Here is a 13657-nt window from a genome sequence, read left to right as displayed (position 1 = left end):
AATTATCACAAACAGTGGGAGAAGAGTCACATGATCAAGTGGTAAAACCACAAATATTTGCCAATTCCTTTTTAAAATACAGAGGACAGAAAACAAAGCAAAGTAATAGAAATATACTATTACCATGAGTTAAAAGTCCAAAAGGGGGAGTGTCCAACTTTAAGTCACACACTCCTACAACAGTTGTAAATTATTCTGTCTTCTTTTCTCTTTCTTCACCTTTTCCCCACTTTTGTTATTTGATTGGACACCATCAACTCCATATTTACAAAAGAGATAACTGCAAATCCTATTGTTAACAAATTACTTTTGTTAATAAAATGGTTGACACAAATATTGATAGATTTTAATTTCATAATGGATTATCTAATTTAATTCCATAAAAACAGCTGATTGTTTTTAAAGTATATATAAGGACTCTAGGAAAAGGAGGGCTAGACAGTTTTAGAAAGCAAAGAACTGAGAAGCAACAGAATTGGTGAAAAAGAGAAATGAGGAGATATCTTGAGAAAAAGGAACTGAAGGGACTTAGGGAGCTTCACTGGTGGCTCAACTGGTAAAGAATCTGCCTGAAATGAAGGAGACCCAGGTTTGATCCTTGGGTTGGGAAGATCCCCAGGAGAAGGGACTGGCTAGCCACTCTAGTAGTCTTGCCTGGAGAATGCCAAGGACAGAGGAGCCTACCAGGCTCCAGTTCATAGGGTCACAAGGAACTGGACATGACTGAGAGACTAAGCAGGCACACGCATGCAGGCAAAAGTCCCTTCCTTGGTAGAGGAGAGAGGTGCAAAGTGTTGACATGTGGGCAGGAGACAGACACTTATAGGAATGCCAGGCAAAAAAGGTAAGTATACAGAGAGAACTAACTCCAGGTAAAGCCTATATGTCTTTGGCAAGTCCCCAGTTACCCCACATCTCAAAACATGATACTTCTCTGCCTTCATAGCTAAGACCACCTATTCAAACACAATGTGGATTTGCTCCCAGAATCTGGGTCTTTTCCTTGGATCAGATTAACCATCCAAATTGATCCAAACAAATTTGTCCAGATTACATATAGAACACTGAGGCTTCTATTAATAGCATTTTCTTTTACTTTCACCAATGGTTAGAACTGGACAATGAACTGGCTGGAGTCAATGTCTATCATTTGCATCGGAGAGAGACTTAAATGTAGGCAAGATAGTGTAAAAGTTTTACAGTGGATAAAAGGGAAGGCTCCAAGGCAATGGCATCCCACTCCAGTACTTTTGCCTCAAAAATCTCCTCCTGGACGGAGGAGCCTGGTAGGCTGCAGTCCATGGGGTTGCTAAAAGTTGGATATGACTGAGCGTCTTCACTTTCACTTTTCACTTTCATGCATTGGAGAAGGAAATGGCAACCCACTCCAGTGTTCTTGCCTGGAGAATCCCAGGGACAGGGGAGCCTGGTGGGCTGCCGTCTACTAGGTCGCACAGAGTCGGACATGACTGAGGCGACTCAGCAGCCACTTATGTTCTGAAATTGTTAGCATTGTGAGCTGGAGAGGAGACATCCCATGAGATTGGGTAAGGGACCATATGGTTTTCTTTGACTGATTCTAAATAGGAACAAGGGCAGATAATTAGGGAAGCTAGTAGTTAGGGACCAAATCCTGAATATTCTAAGTCTACAGTTGTTAAAATTGATAGTTGTGGATTGTGGGTCAGAGTTGTATTGTGTACAGATGGTTTGATTTTTATCAAGTTTGTGTATTTGGTCTCTGGACAGCTGCTTAGAAGGGCTTCCCTGGTGGCTCAGATGGTAGAGCGTCTGCCTGCAATGCAGGAGACTGGGGTCAGGAAGATCCCCTGGAGAAGGAAATGGCAGCCCACTCCAGTACTCTTGCCCGGAAAATTCCATGGATGGAGGAGCCTGGTGGGCTACAGTCCACAGGTTCACAAAGAGTTGGACACGACTGAGAGACTTCACTTTCACTTTTCACTTTAGCTGCTCAGATGAGTGCATCTTTTCTCAAACACAAGCAGTCACCTATGCTTTGTCTTTCAGGTTGGATGCTGAGATAGAACTGAATTGCAAATGAATAACTATTGCTGTAACTTCCTGTGTCTCAGTTGACTCAAATAAAATATTTTCTTGGGAACAATGATGACTATGCTCATAAAGATTTGCAGTTAAATTTCAAAGATAAGTTGTAAATAAAACTTTCTTTTCCTTTAGAATGCTAATGCTAAAGAATACAGGTTATTTTCTTGAACCTGAATTTTCATATCCACAAGAAAAACACAGGGTGCCTGAGCTCCTGCCAAGCTCTGTCATGCTGATTTTGTAAAGTGCCTTGATTTGTGCAACACTACAAAATTTAAGACATTTACTCCAGAAGTTTAAGGATGGCAGTTAATTCAGAATTCCAGCTTGTGGTCATTTCCTTAGCAGCCAGTTTTCTACTTGCCTTTGGAGTAACAGACTCCATCTAAATGAAGCCTGCCTCATTCAACAATATCCAAGGACTATAATTTTTTTTAAATCACTTAATTGTTTCTAAGTAATCTATTCCATCTCCCTTTCCACATACACAAAAGTACCAATAATAATTTATTTTTTTCTCAAATTGGCCCTAAATTTAACTATGACATGAGGAAAGATAATTAATTATAAAAAGAAACTTTTAAAAGCTATTTAGGGAAAAGAAGAAAGCTTACTTCAGTTTGCAGCTAATCAGTTCTCCTTATTAAATATTCAGAAGTTCTCGTCCCTGTGGATGGTAAAGAAACCTCTATTTAAACACACTGAATCCTGGGACCACTGTAAAAGTCCTTTAGGGAAATCCCCAAACCCCTTCCACAGAGAGAAACCACAACTGGTGAATTATTAACTATTAGCAAAAGTATTCAATGTGAAAAATAAATAGCACAATGTCTGCTCATCTCTTAAAAACAGTATATTTAAAGAAGGAGTATGAAAACAGGCAATGCCAAAGGAGCAAAATAACCTCACAGAAAAACACTAAGATAGAATAGAAATACTTTGATGAGGAAAGAGGATTAAACATATGATTTTTTGGCATTTTCCACTGTTTAAAAGTTTGTCCTTATTTTTAAAATGTACATTTTATTCATTTACTGTGAAAACTCCTGTTTTAAGAGTAAGGTGGCTATATATAATATATGAAAGAGTTTCTGATTTTCTGAGACAAAATTTGGAAGACTTACTTTTAGATATATTGAATTCACTTATAAAATTTACAAACATAAAAATTTTAGATCTTTGCATATGATTTTTAAAAACAAATTTCTAAAATGTAGAAAATTACTTTAAATAGTATTAATTACAATCTTAACATATACAGATAATTAGCATTTATATTTTTGAATGTTTCCTTCAGGTCTGTTTCCAGTCTGTGTTCATGTATGTATTCACAGTATGTGATGTGTATTTTTTTTAATCTTATATAAACAGATTATCTTATTTTATAAAATATTATTTTACTCTAATTTTTTTTACTTGAAGTTATATATTTTAGTATTTAACCCTGTCAATCTTTTTCAGCAGCATTGTTTTAAATAATGGCGTAATAATTTATTTCAAAATTTGAACTTCCAATTTATGCTATTATAAAGAAGTCAGTATGGTTCCTTGAATGGACAGCTCATGAAATCGATATATTATTTCTATGTTTTTCATTTTACACAATTATTAGTCAGATAGAGTCTTTGGATTTTAAGGAGGCTGACTCATTACAATATTAATATTCACAAAATTTGGAATCAATTTAATTTCCAACCAGCTTTATTAAGAAAATTCTCACCAAACAATGGCAAACATACCATATGTTCAGTAATATAGATCAGAAATATTTGATAGTTTCATAGATGGCAATTAATATTCTATTTATAAAACAGATAACTGTAAAAATACATTTTAATAGTCAAAATAGGTTCTGGTAAGTCTTAAAGATTTCATTTCTAATATGTTTTAGTGAGCTGCATATTATTACTTTGAGTATTGAGGTAAACAAAATCAATTATATTGTGATGTTGCAAATTTGCAATAGCTTTAATTGTTCTCATTCCATCAATAATTAATAAAATCTCAAACCAGGAAAGCAATAATATGTGATAGTACTGTTCAAAAAAACATTTGAGTTTTATCAATAGGGTCATAATGGTTTTACCTTTAAAAAGCTTAGATTTTAGCTTTCAAATTCTGTCTTCATTTTCAGATGTTGCCTCAGATTTTATTCACAGAGTTAATTTGTTAGCTTTTTAATTTATTCTGTTTTCACACTCTGCTTCCACAGTTTGACTATGTAGAATAATTAGTAGAATTCTCTCATAAAGTTTCTTCATAGCAAATTGACAGAATTCTGGAGCACTTTACATGATTAGTGTCCTCATGATGCTAGATGACTTACATTTCCACTTACATTTCCATTTTATATACTTACATCTAGTATATAAAATTAATAATACCTCATGATTTAGTGTTAAAAGGCAACAGAGAATGAACTGGATTTGAAAACAGAGTATCTGAATTAAAATTTCAATGTTGCCATTTACTTAATGACATCTTAGTAACACAAAACTTCTATAAGCTTAAATATCTATCCTCAAAGTGAATAAAACATTCATCTTAATTAGCATGAAAAATAATAATATACTTTGGAATCAACTAGAATGACAAAAGACTTGTAAAATGAAAACTACAAAACAATACTGAAAGAAATTAAAGAAGGCATGAAGAAATGGAAGGCCACCCCGTGTTCATTGACTGTTAGGTCAATATTGTTAAGATGTCAATACTACTCAAGTACTCTACAGACTCAATATAATCCCTATCAAAATCTCAAGGACATTTTTATAGAAATAGAAAAATTCATTCTAAAATTAAGAGAATGGACTTTTCAACAAATGGTACAGGAGAAAACTGCATATCAACATGCAAAAGTATGAAGCTGGATCCTTACTTACACCATATATAAAAATGCATTCAAACAGACCAAAGACCTACACTCAAGAGCTACAACTATGAAACTCTTAAAAGAAAACGTAAGAAAAAAACCTCATGACATTGGCCTTGACAATGATTCCTTGTATAGGACAACAGAAGAAGAAATAGACACCCTGAACTTCATCAAAATTCAAAACTTCTGTGCAAAGAATAATATGAACAGAGTAAAGAGGCAACCCACAGAATGGAAGTAAATATTTTTAAACTGTATATCAGATTGTCAGCCAAATATATAGATAACTCATAAACCCCCACAATAACAACAAAACACAACCTTATTTTAAAAAAAAATCACAGATAAATAAGCATTTCTTCAAAGACATAGAAACAGTCAAAAGTCTATGAAAAGGTGCTTAACATTACCAATTATTAGGATAATGCAAATCAAAACTACAAAGGGATACACCTTCATACTCATTAGAATGCCTATAATTTAAAAAAATATAATGTCAGTAAGAATGCAAAAAAATTGGAACCCTGTACACTAATAGTGAGAATATTTTAAAATGTTGCAACTACTATGGAAAACAGCAAGTTAGTTCCTCCAAAAACTGAAAATAAAATCACCATATGAGTCAACAATCTCACTTTGAGTATACACACAAAAGGATTAAAACCAGGGACTTGAACAGATATTTTAATAGCCATATTTTTGAAACATTATTCACAATTGACAAAAAGTGGAAGCAACCCAAGTGTACATTGATAACTGGATGTATAAACAAAGTTTGTAGGGAGTGGAAGATTATTCAACTTAAAAAGGGAGTGAAATTCTGAGACATGCTACCACATGAATGAACCTTAGACATTATGCTAAGTTAAATAAGTCAGTTAAAAATGACAAATACTGTACAATACCACATAAACCAGATACTTAAAATAGTCAAATTTACAGATAAAAAAAGTAGAATGGTGGTTACCAAAGGCTGGATGGAATAGAGAATGTTCATATATTGTTTAAAACGTGCAGTGTTTCAGTTTTGCAAGATGGTGGAACATCAATATGAATGCACTTCATGCCAGTGAACTGTACACTTACAAATGATTAAAATGGTAAATGTTATGTTAAATTTACTGAAACTAAAAAAAATAAAATCAATAAAAAATTCTGCAAAGAGAAGCATTTTACAGTGGTACAGAGTTCAAGCTAGGTATTATAGATGGGTCAATGTTTCAAAACCTCTTAGGTACTTAGGTAATTAAAATAAAATTAAGGAAGAAGTACGTTCCTTTCAAATAGTCTCTCTATTGGCTTTTTAGGAAACCAAGTAATTGCTAAATGGCTGGGTCATCAGAAGTATTACTCATATTTACAACTCTGAAGCTTGCCTAAAGTTTCGCTTGAAGTACTCATCTGCCAAGGGCTAACCAACAACGTGAACAATTTCACTTTCCGATAAAAATTTCATGTTCTTTGTATTTTCAAAATATATCAACAAATTGGAGAAACTCACAGACTAGTAAATATGGACTATTCAAATTGGCACCCTGGCATTTTGTTATTCCCTTAGTAATATAACTAGAGGATTTGACTGTAAAAGCAATGTTAACAAATGTATTCTGGAAAAGTACAAGAATCACAAAATATTACTTAACATACATTTGGCTTAAACAACAACAAAAAATTACAATGCATATGTTTGGATTTACCTCCCTTAAGGTAGTGATATACAGATTTTTTTCTTTCGTTCTCAAAGAGTAAAGCTTTTATCATATTATTGATGTAGAAACAATTGCTAAGCAGAATAGCCTTGGTATTTTAGGTGCAAGTACTATAAACATACTCTAGCTAACAGAAGAAGCAGGTAAGAAATTATTAAAAGAGCTAAGTGACAAGTTTTCAGAAAGAAAAAAAAAAAGAATGAACTTTGGAGGTCATATATCTAAGAGAAATGCTAAAAATAATCCAGATAATCCTTGAATTCATTTCTGAAGACTGGTACTACCTCCTGGACAGTGGCTCCACCAACTAGTACTTTTGCTTCTATACCCACTTGCAGTTAGCTACGGCTCCTGCTGCCAGGCTTTCTGAGATAATCTACTGCTTGTTCACCCCAGCTGAGATTGTGGTTTAGATCATGGAATGGACATGTATGTCTCACACAGCCATCAGAATATGCTAAGACTTACAAATATGAAAGGCTGAGAGAGCAAATAATTAGAATTATAAGATTTGGGCTTCCCAGGTGGCACTAGTGGTAAAGAGCCTTGCCTGCCAATACAAGAGACACGGTTTGATCCTTGGGTCAGGAAGATCCCCTGGAGGAAGGCATGGCAACCCACTCCAGTATTCTTGCTTGGAGAATCCCATGGACAGAGGAGCTTGGCAGGCTACAGTCCATGGGGTCACAAGAATTGAATATAACTAAAGAGATTTAGCATGCATGCACTATCAGATTTGTTGATAGGAGATGCAGAAATGAATGTCAAATGTTGGGCAGTGGAAGAGAATGACAAATGTTAGCAAGACAGGGGAGCGCTGAAAAATAAAATCAGGGTTATGTCAAAAATAACATTTATTATTAGCTTTTTCTGTGAAACATGACAAATGACCAACTGTGGCTTAGTGTTTTCCTCAGCTTAACAAACTTCAGGCAGGCTTCTCTTGACTCTGGGGGCTTCTCTGAAGGCTCAGTGGATAAAGAATCCACCTGCAATGCAGGAGACACAGGAGATGTGGGTTTGATCCTCGGGTTGGGGAGATCCCTTTGAGGAGGAAATGGCAACCCACTTCATTATTCTCACCTGTAAAACCCATGGACAGAGGAGCCTGGTAGGCCACACTCCATGAGTTGCAAAGAGTCAGACATGATTGAGCAGCTAAGCACATCTTCCTGACTCTAGGTTCTCACCTTCCCATCTCCTAGAGCATTTACTCTAGAAAAATCACTGCATAAAATTTTCCTTGCTCCTTTGAGATGTAAAATTTCTTCCAGTCTCTCATGAGTTTCATACCTGAGGAATACTCTCAAGGAGTATTCCCACTGAAATTTAACCATCAATAAAATGAGAGCCTCTCTGTCCTAGTCTCTGTGGGTAGGTAGGGGGCCTCACTTCAATGAACACAGATTTGCAAACAAAGATGGGCATAATCACCCATCAATCACCCTAAAACCAAATTTTCCTCTAATGTCCACCCTGCAGTACTCTCATTGTCTTGCTCCAGCACTTTAAAGCGCTCTAACCTCTTGTTTTGGGTGAACTCCAGGAGTTGGTGATGGACAGGGAGGCCTGGCGTGCTGTGATTCATGGGGTCACAAAGAGTCAGACATGACTGAGCGACTGAACTGAACTGAACTGAACCTCTTGTTTCAATGGAGTTGAGTTAAATCCCTTGCCCAATAGACTTGATCCCTACTGCAATAATCTTAAATAAAGTCTTCCTGGTCTGTTTAATTTCATCCAGTGCAATGTTTCTTTGACATAAATGATTAAAATATACATATTAAAATATACATACATATATACATAGGTAGATATGTATGATACAAGTATACTCACACATATACACTACATGGCATATCTTTATATCTGTATACTCTTAAAATGTAATTTTTATAGGAAGGTAAAATCATGACTCACATAAAATTATAAATATGAACCAGGTTAAAGCATTTGTCTCACTCAATGATATGACAGAACTAGGCAGATATTGTAACTGATTCAAAGAAAAAGTAAAAAGAGCTCAAATTAATATGGAATAAAGGATTATTGAGACAAAGGTAATTTTTGGCAATGGTAAGTCAATAAAATCATTAATAGACAGGACAGAATTTACATATCTCTCAGTTACCTATAACTTACAAAACTGAAAGTTACAGGGTAGCTCAAAGTTAATGAATAGAAGTAGAACCTCATAACTTGGGACAGTAAACTTGTAGACAGTAAATAGTTTTGCATTGGAAGAAAAATTTGCTTTCCTACAAAGCACAATAGTGGGTGTCCGTGTGCATGCATGTGTGTGTGTATACAAATGGCATGCTAATAATTTTCTCCTAAGATACTGACAAAGATCAAATTGATAGTAGACATAAGCAGCCAAAGTGCAAGAAATAGGCATTCATTAATTATCAATTGAAACCTAAATTGTTGCAGTGTTGCAGAAGGAAATGTGTAATTTTTCGCACATTTTTAGGTCATCATGTAAAGGTTCACCCAGCAAATCTAATTTTGTAAATGTATCTTACACAAATACAGGCATAAGGATGCAAATGTGTGTGAACACACACATACGCATATACAATATTTCCTGTTTCTAAAATAGTAAAATTTGAAACAACAGACATATTCATCAGTAAGGTGAGGCTGAACAAACTGTGGTAGAGCTACAGAAGAAAATATTTTATGAATAATATTAATAATGTGGCAGGTATAGAATCTACGACAAGATCTCCAAAATTCAGTCAAGTGAAAACAGTTAGGCTTATGTATTATAAATAGCTATAAGTAAAGAAATCTGTGATTCCTTTATGCTTGCACAAGTTTATCGTTCTGTTTACTACCTGTGTCATTTTGCCTTCTAAATGTTTCCTCTGCCTTGATTAGTCCAAGACTGTGTTTTGATCAACCTCCTTTCAAGGCTGAGGATTTGCTTTTCTTGGCTTGTAGGGTGTGTATGTATACACACACACACCACACTACTGCTCAGATTTTGTTGTTGTTATTATTTTGTGAAATTGAATAGAATGGTAGATTGGCATGTCTCTTTGGGGAAATGAGCTCCTGAGTGGATCCACAAAATAACATAATGTTCTTTTGGTTTTGTTTTTGTAGCTCAGTGCAGTAAGGACCCTCTGCAGAACAATCTGAAAGAGTATTTCCAAGTCCATGAAAAAAAAAAAAAAATACAAAACACTGAGAGAAGTGATACTGTCAACAAAGGTCTAGAGAATATGTTGCTTACTGTGTATGTGTACGTGCTATAGTCCTCAATTCAGTGATGTGATATTCATGGCCATCTTTGACCCAAGGGAATGAATATAGTGCATTTCTAATTAGAATTTCTTATATGGGAGAGATGAAACATAATTTCAATCCCTGATAGATAGCATTTTAGTATTCTGACCTTTCAGTAAAGGTACATGCTTGATTAGAAAACATTTGAAACACCCTTGCCATTGGAAGACAGCATCGTAAATGGTAAAAGCAATGAAATGAGCCCCCAACTCAATATAGACTCTCCAAAGGTCAAGATGAAGCAGCCCATCTATTTAACTGCTCAGATATATGAGGCATTCATCCTAGTACAAGGCAGTTTCATGATAAAGACTATAAAACCAAAGCAATGGCACTATATTAAGTGAGTTTATAGTCTGTATTAAGAAGATAAAATTCCATATATTTACATATACAAATATGTAATATTCTAGAATCTATAATTCTGTAGGTGGTTCTTTGCTATCACATGATATCAGATTAATTTAAGAAAGCTGCCAATGAATTAGAAAAGTTTTGTCAACAAGTAAGGATTTCTGATAGCTTCCTGAAAGAAAAACTTCCCTCACTAAAATTTGTTGTTTTCCTTTTCTGTGAGAATGAATGGGTTATTTTCTGCTTTGTTGAATTATTAAGCTTCCTTGTATTATATGTTTTCAAACCACAGATGAAAGGCCACCTTCAGAATTGTTGTTTCACTGCAAATACATATTTGAAAAAAAAAAAAAAAGAAAGCAAAAAAATTGACTTAAGAAACATTTGAAAGAAAATAGAAACAAATAATTTTATCATTTTACTTTCAGTGTTTTACATACTAAGTTCTTAAATCAGATTTTGGGACGCACTAAGATATCTGTAATCACCTGAAGGGAACTTTGTAAAGTGAACTTTTTATTCCTTCAGTTTATAAAATTGGAAAAATCAATAGAGATTTTTAAAAGTACCAGGCACTGTAATAAAATGGAGATGAGACCCAAGTTTCTAAAGTACTGGGAATGGCTGTTTAAACTATTAAATAAGGATTTGTTTGGGTTTAAAAAATAATAATTTCATTTATACTAAAGTCAATATAAACTAATGGGCAGATTGTTTCAATTTTTATTCCCCATTTTATCACACTACTGAACAAAAACCCTGAAAAGGCTTTTTTCAATTATCCACAAATATTTGTATATATGAACACCTATTACATAAACCTTCTTCACATCCTATGCACTTCTGATGTAGAGCTAACTTTTCTCAACATATAATTGTCTGTTTTTTGGCTTTCATGGAATACACTTTCCTGATCTTATTTCTACCTTTGGCTTATATGTAGGGCAATGGGTTTTACATGAGATATTCTCCACTACTCTTAAACAGGATGATCATATAACATTAATTCACATTTTTCAGGTTTCATTACTTGCTGTTGATGAGAACTAAGTATTATAATCCAATGTAGGAAAGAATGCAAAACTAGCAGTAACTTAAATTATAATATGATGAGACATTATCTGCGAAAACAAGAACTATGTACATTGGTGAGACATAAAAAATCCATGTCAACGTTCTAAAGTCTTTAAAGGGTTCAAAGCACTCCAACAATATTGAATAGTGGGACTAGGCAATAGTCCACTGATGTAGGTAAAGTAAGGTTACTGTTTCCATGGTAAAAATGAGAATATAGAGAAAAAAATGAAGAAAAAGAGAAAAGAAGTAAATGAATTTCATAGGCCTGGAAAAAATTTAGTAATTGAAGTGATCATTTTTTTGTTTGTTTGTTTTCTTTTTTGTGTGTGAAATATGGATTTTTTTTAAAATTTAAATTGATTTAATTGGAGGCTACTTTACAATATTGTACTGGTTTTGTCATACATCAACAGCACTAGTGTAAGAGGTTCAAAGCAACATTTTCCTTCAAATTTTTGGATTACTAGAGAGTAAACATTGTGGCAACAGAAGTCAGCATGTGCTAACATAAAAGGAAATGGAAGGATACCAGGTATGGTAAGGATTAGAGGCAGGGAAAAAAGTGGAAAGGAAGTATTGGGAATTGCCCATTCTTCTTTTGCCACTGATGATTTCTGAACCAAAGGAGAGAACCGAGTTGAGAAATGGTGCAGTTAGTGGTTTGGTATGTAAGAATGAGTTTTACAAAAAAAATGTATGATTCAACTGGATGCTTTAATAAGTAAATACAATTTTTTTTTTTTTTTCTAATCACAGAAATGTGATTAGGAGTTGAGACATGTTTAGGAGTAGAGACAGTTAAAATCAGAGAGAGCACATTTGAAAATAACGAAATATCATCATTTTTATCTTAAGCCTATCAAGTCCAGCCCATTCCAGAAAAAAAGAAAAAATGTTAAACTGATTAACATAATTGATGTTAAACTACTTTTCTCTGCCTTTAGATTCTGAGTACAAAGAGAGGAGGGTTTCCTTCTAGTCATCTGAATGTGATTAGGGCTGTTTCTCTCTATTCCTCATTTTATTTTGTTCTACTCCAGAGGACAAGGGAGTCTTTAAAAATGCATCAAGTTATGCTCTTATGCATGGTGAATTTCACGAAGTAAAATTTATTTACTTGTAAATGCTTTCTTTTTAATTTTTACTGAAATACAGTTGATTTACAAAGTTGTGTTAGTTTCAAACATGCAAGGTGATTCAGCTATCTATATCTATACTCATACATATATATGTATTGTTTTGCATTATCTTCCATTATAGGTATTACAAGATACTGAGTATACTTCTCTGTGCTACACAGTAGGGCCTTGTTGGTTATCTATTGTATATATATAGTACTATATACATGTAAATGCTTTTCTGATAAATGTGAAAACCTAAAAAACCCACAATGAACTACAAGGATGCTATCAACTTTCTAGAATGGAATCTAGTTTTGACTTAGCACATGTAGGTGGAATAAAGTTTATGAGAGGTAAAAACAACACAAAAACATAGCCCAAAAAACTCAACAATTAAACAAGTCAATGGAAAAAAAAAAAACAAAAAACCTTTGGAGTTCTGAAGAAGGTAAAGGAAAAAAACTATGGGAAAGAAGGAAAAGTATAGAAATGCCCTTTATATAATGAAAAATGAAATATTCCTTTAGACCATTGTCTAGAAATTCTAGGTGTTCATTATCATGGAATATGGTACAGTAGGTACTGAATAGAAGCTTTCAGGAAACAAAAGTTTTCATCATAAAAATAATATTTCATAGATTTCTTAGTCTTGAATTCTATGATTATCCATAAAATTTTCTGAAAACTGATGATGTGCCAGAGTGTTTAACTTGAAAAAAATTTGAAAACAAAATTTAAGTTTATCTAGAGCAAGGTATTGGAGAAGGCAATGGCACCCCACTCCAGTACTCTTGCCTGGAAAATCCCATGGATGGAGGAGCCTGGTAGGCTGCAGTCCATGGTGTCGCTACGAGTCGGACACGACTGAGCGACTTCACTTTCACTTTTCACTTTCATGCATTGGAGAAGGAAATGGCAACCCACTCCAGTATTCTTGCCTGGAGAATCCCAGGGACGGGAGAGCCTGGTGGGCTGCCGTCTATGGGGTCGCACAGAGTCGGACATGACTGAAGTGACTTAGCAGCAGAAGCAGCAGCAGAGCAAGGTATAAAATCATGTCAGAATTTCAAGAGGAATAAAATAATAAAATAGTTGTCTTAATCTGTGTAAATATTGTTTACAAACCTATCATTAAAGAATAATCTAAATCAATTATATTT

At 34.2% G+C, this 13657-nt stretch overlaps 1 long non-coding RNA gene across 7 annotated transcripts in view; it reads right to left on the bottom strand.

Annotated features, from left to right (window-relative positions):
- The window catches only part of LOC147366889 (uncharacterized), a 1020561-nt gene that overhangs the window by 15605 nt on the left and 991299 nt on the right, over positions 1-13657 (bottom strand). Inside the window, exon 10 of one of the 7 annotated variants that reach the window (XR_015169104.1) lies at positions 7036-7640. The exons of 5 other annotated variants lie outside the window; for them this stretch is intronic. This is a non-coding gene — a long non-coding RNA (uncharacterized LOC147366889). Of the gene's footprint in view, positions 1-7035; positions 7641-13657 lie in introns of those variants that run through there. One more of the 7 variants, XR_015169111.1, reaches the window with a different exon arrangement.

The sequence above is a fragment of the Bos grunniens genome, chromosome 8 (genome assembly GCF_055505025.1).
Source record: "Bos grunniens cultivar Pamir isolate PY7600 chromosome 8, Bosgru_T2T1.0, whole genome shotgun sequence".
Taxonomy (NCBI): Eukaryota; Metazoa; Chordata; class Mammalia; order Artiodactyla; family Bovidae; genus Bos; species Bos grunniens.
The sequence above is the reverse complement of the archived record's forward strand: the minus strand, read 5'-3'. Positions and strand labels throughout refer to the sequence as shown.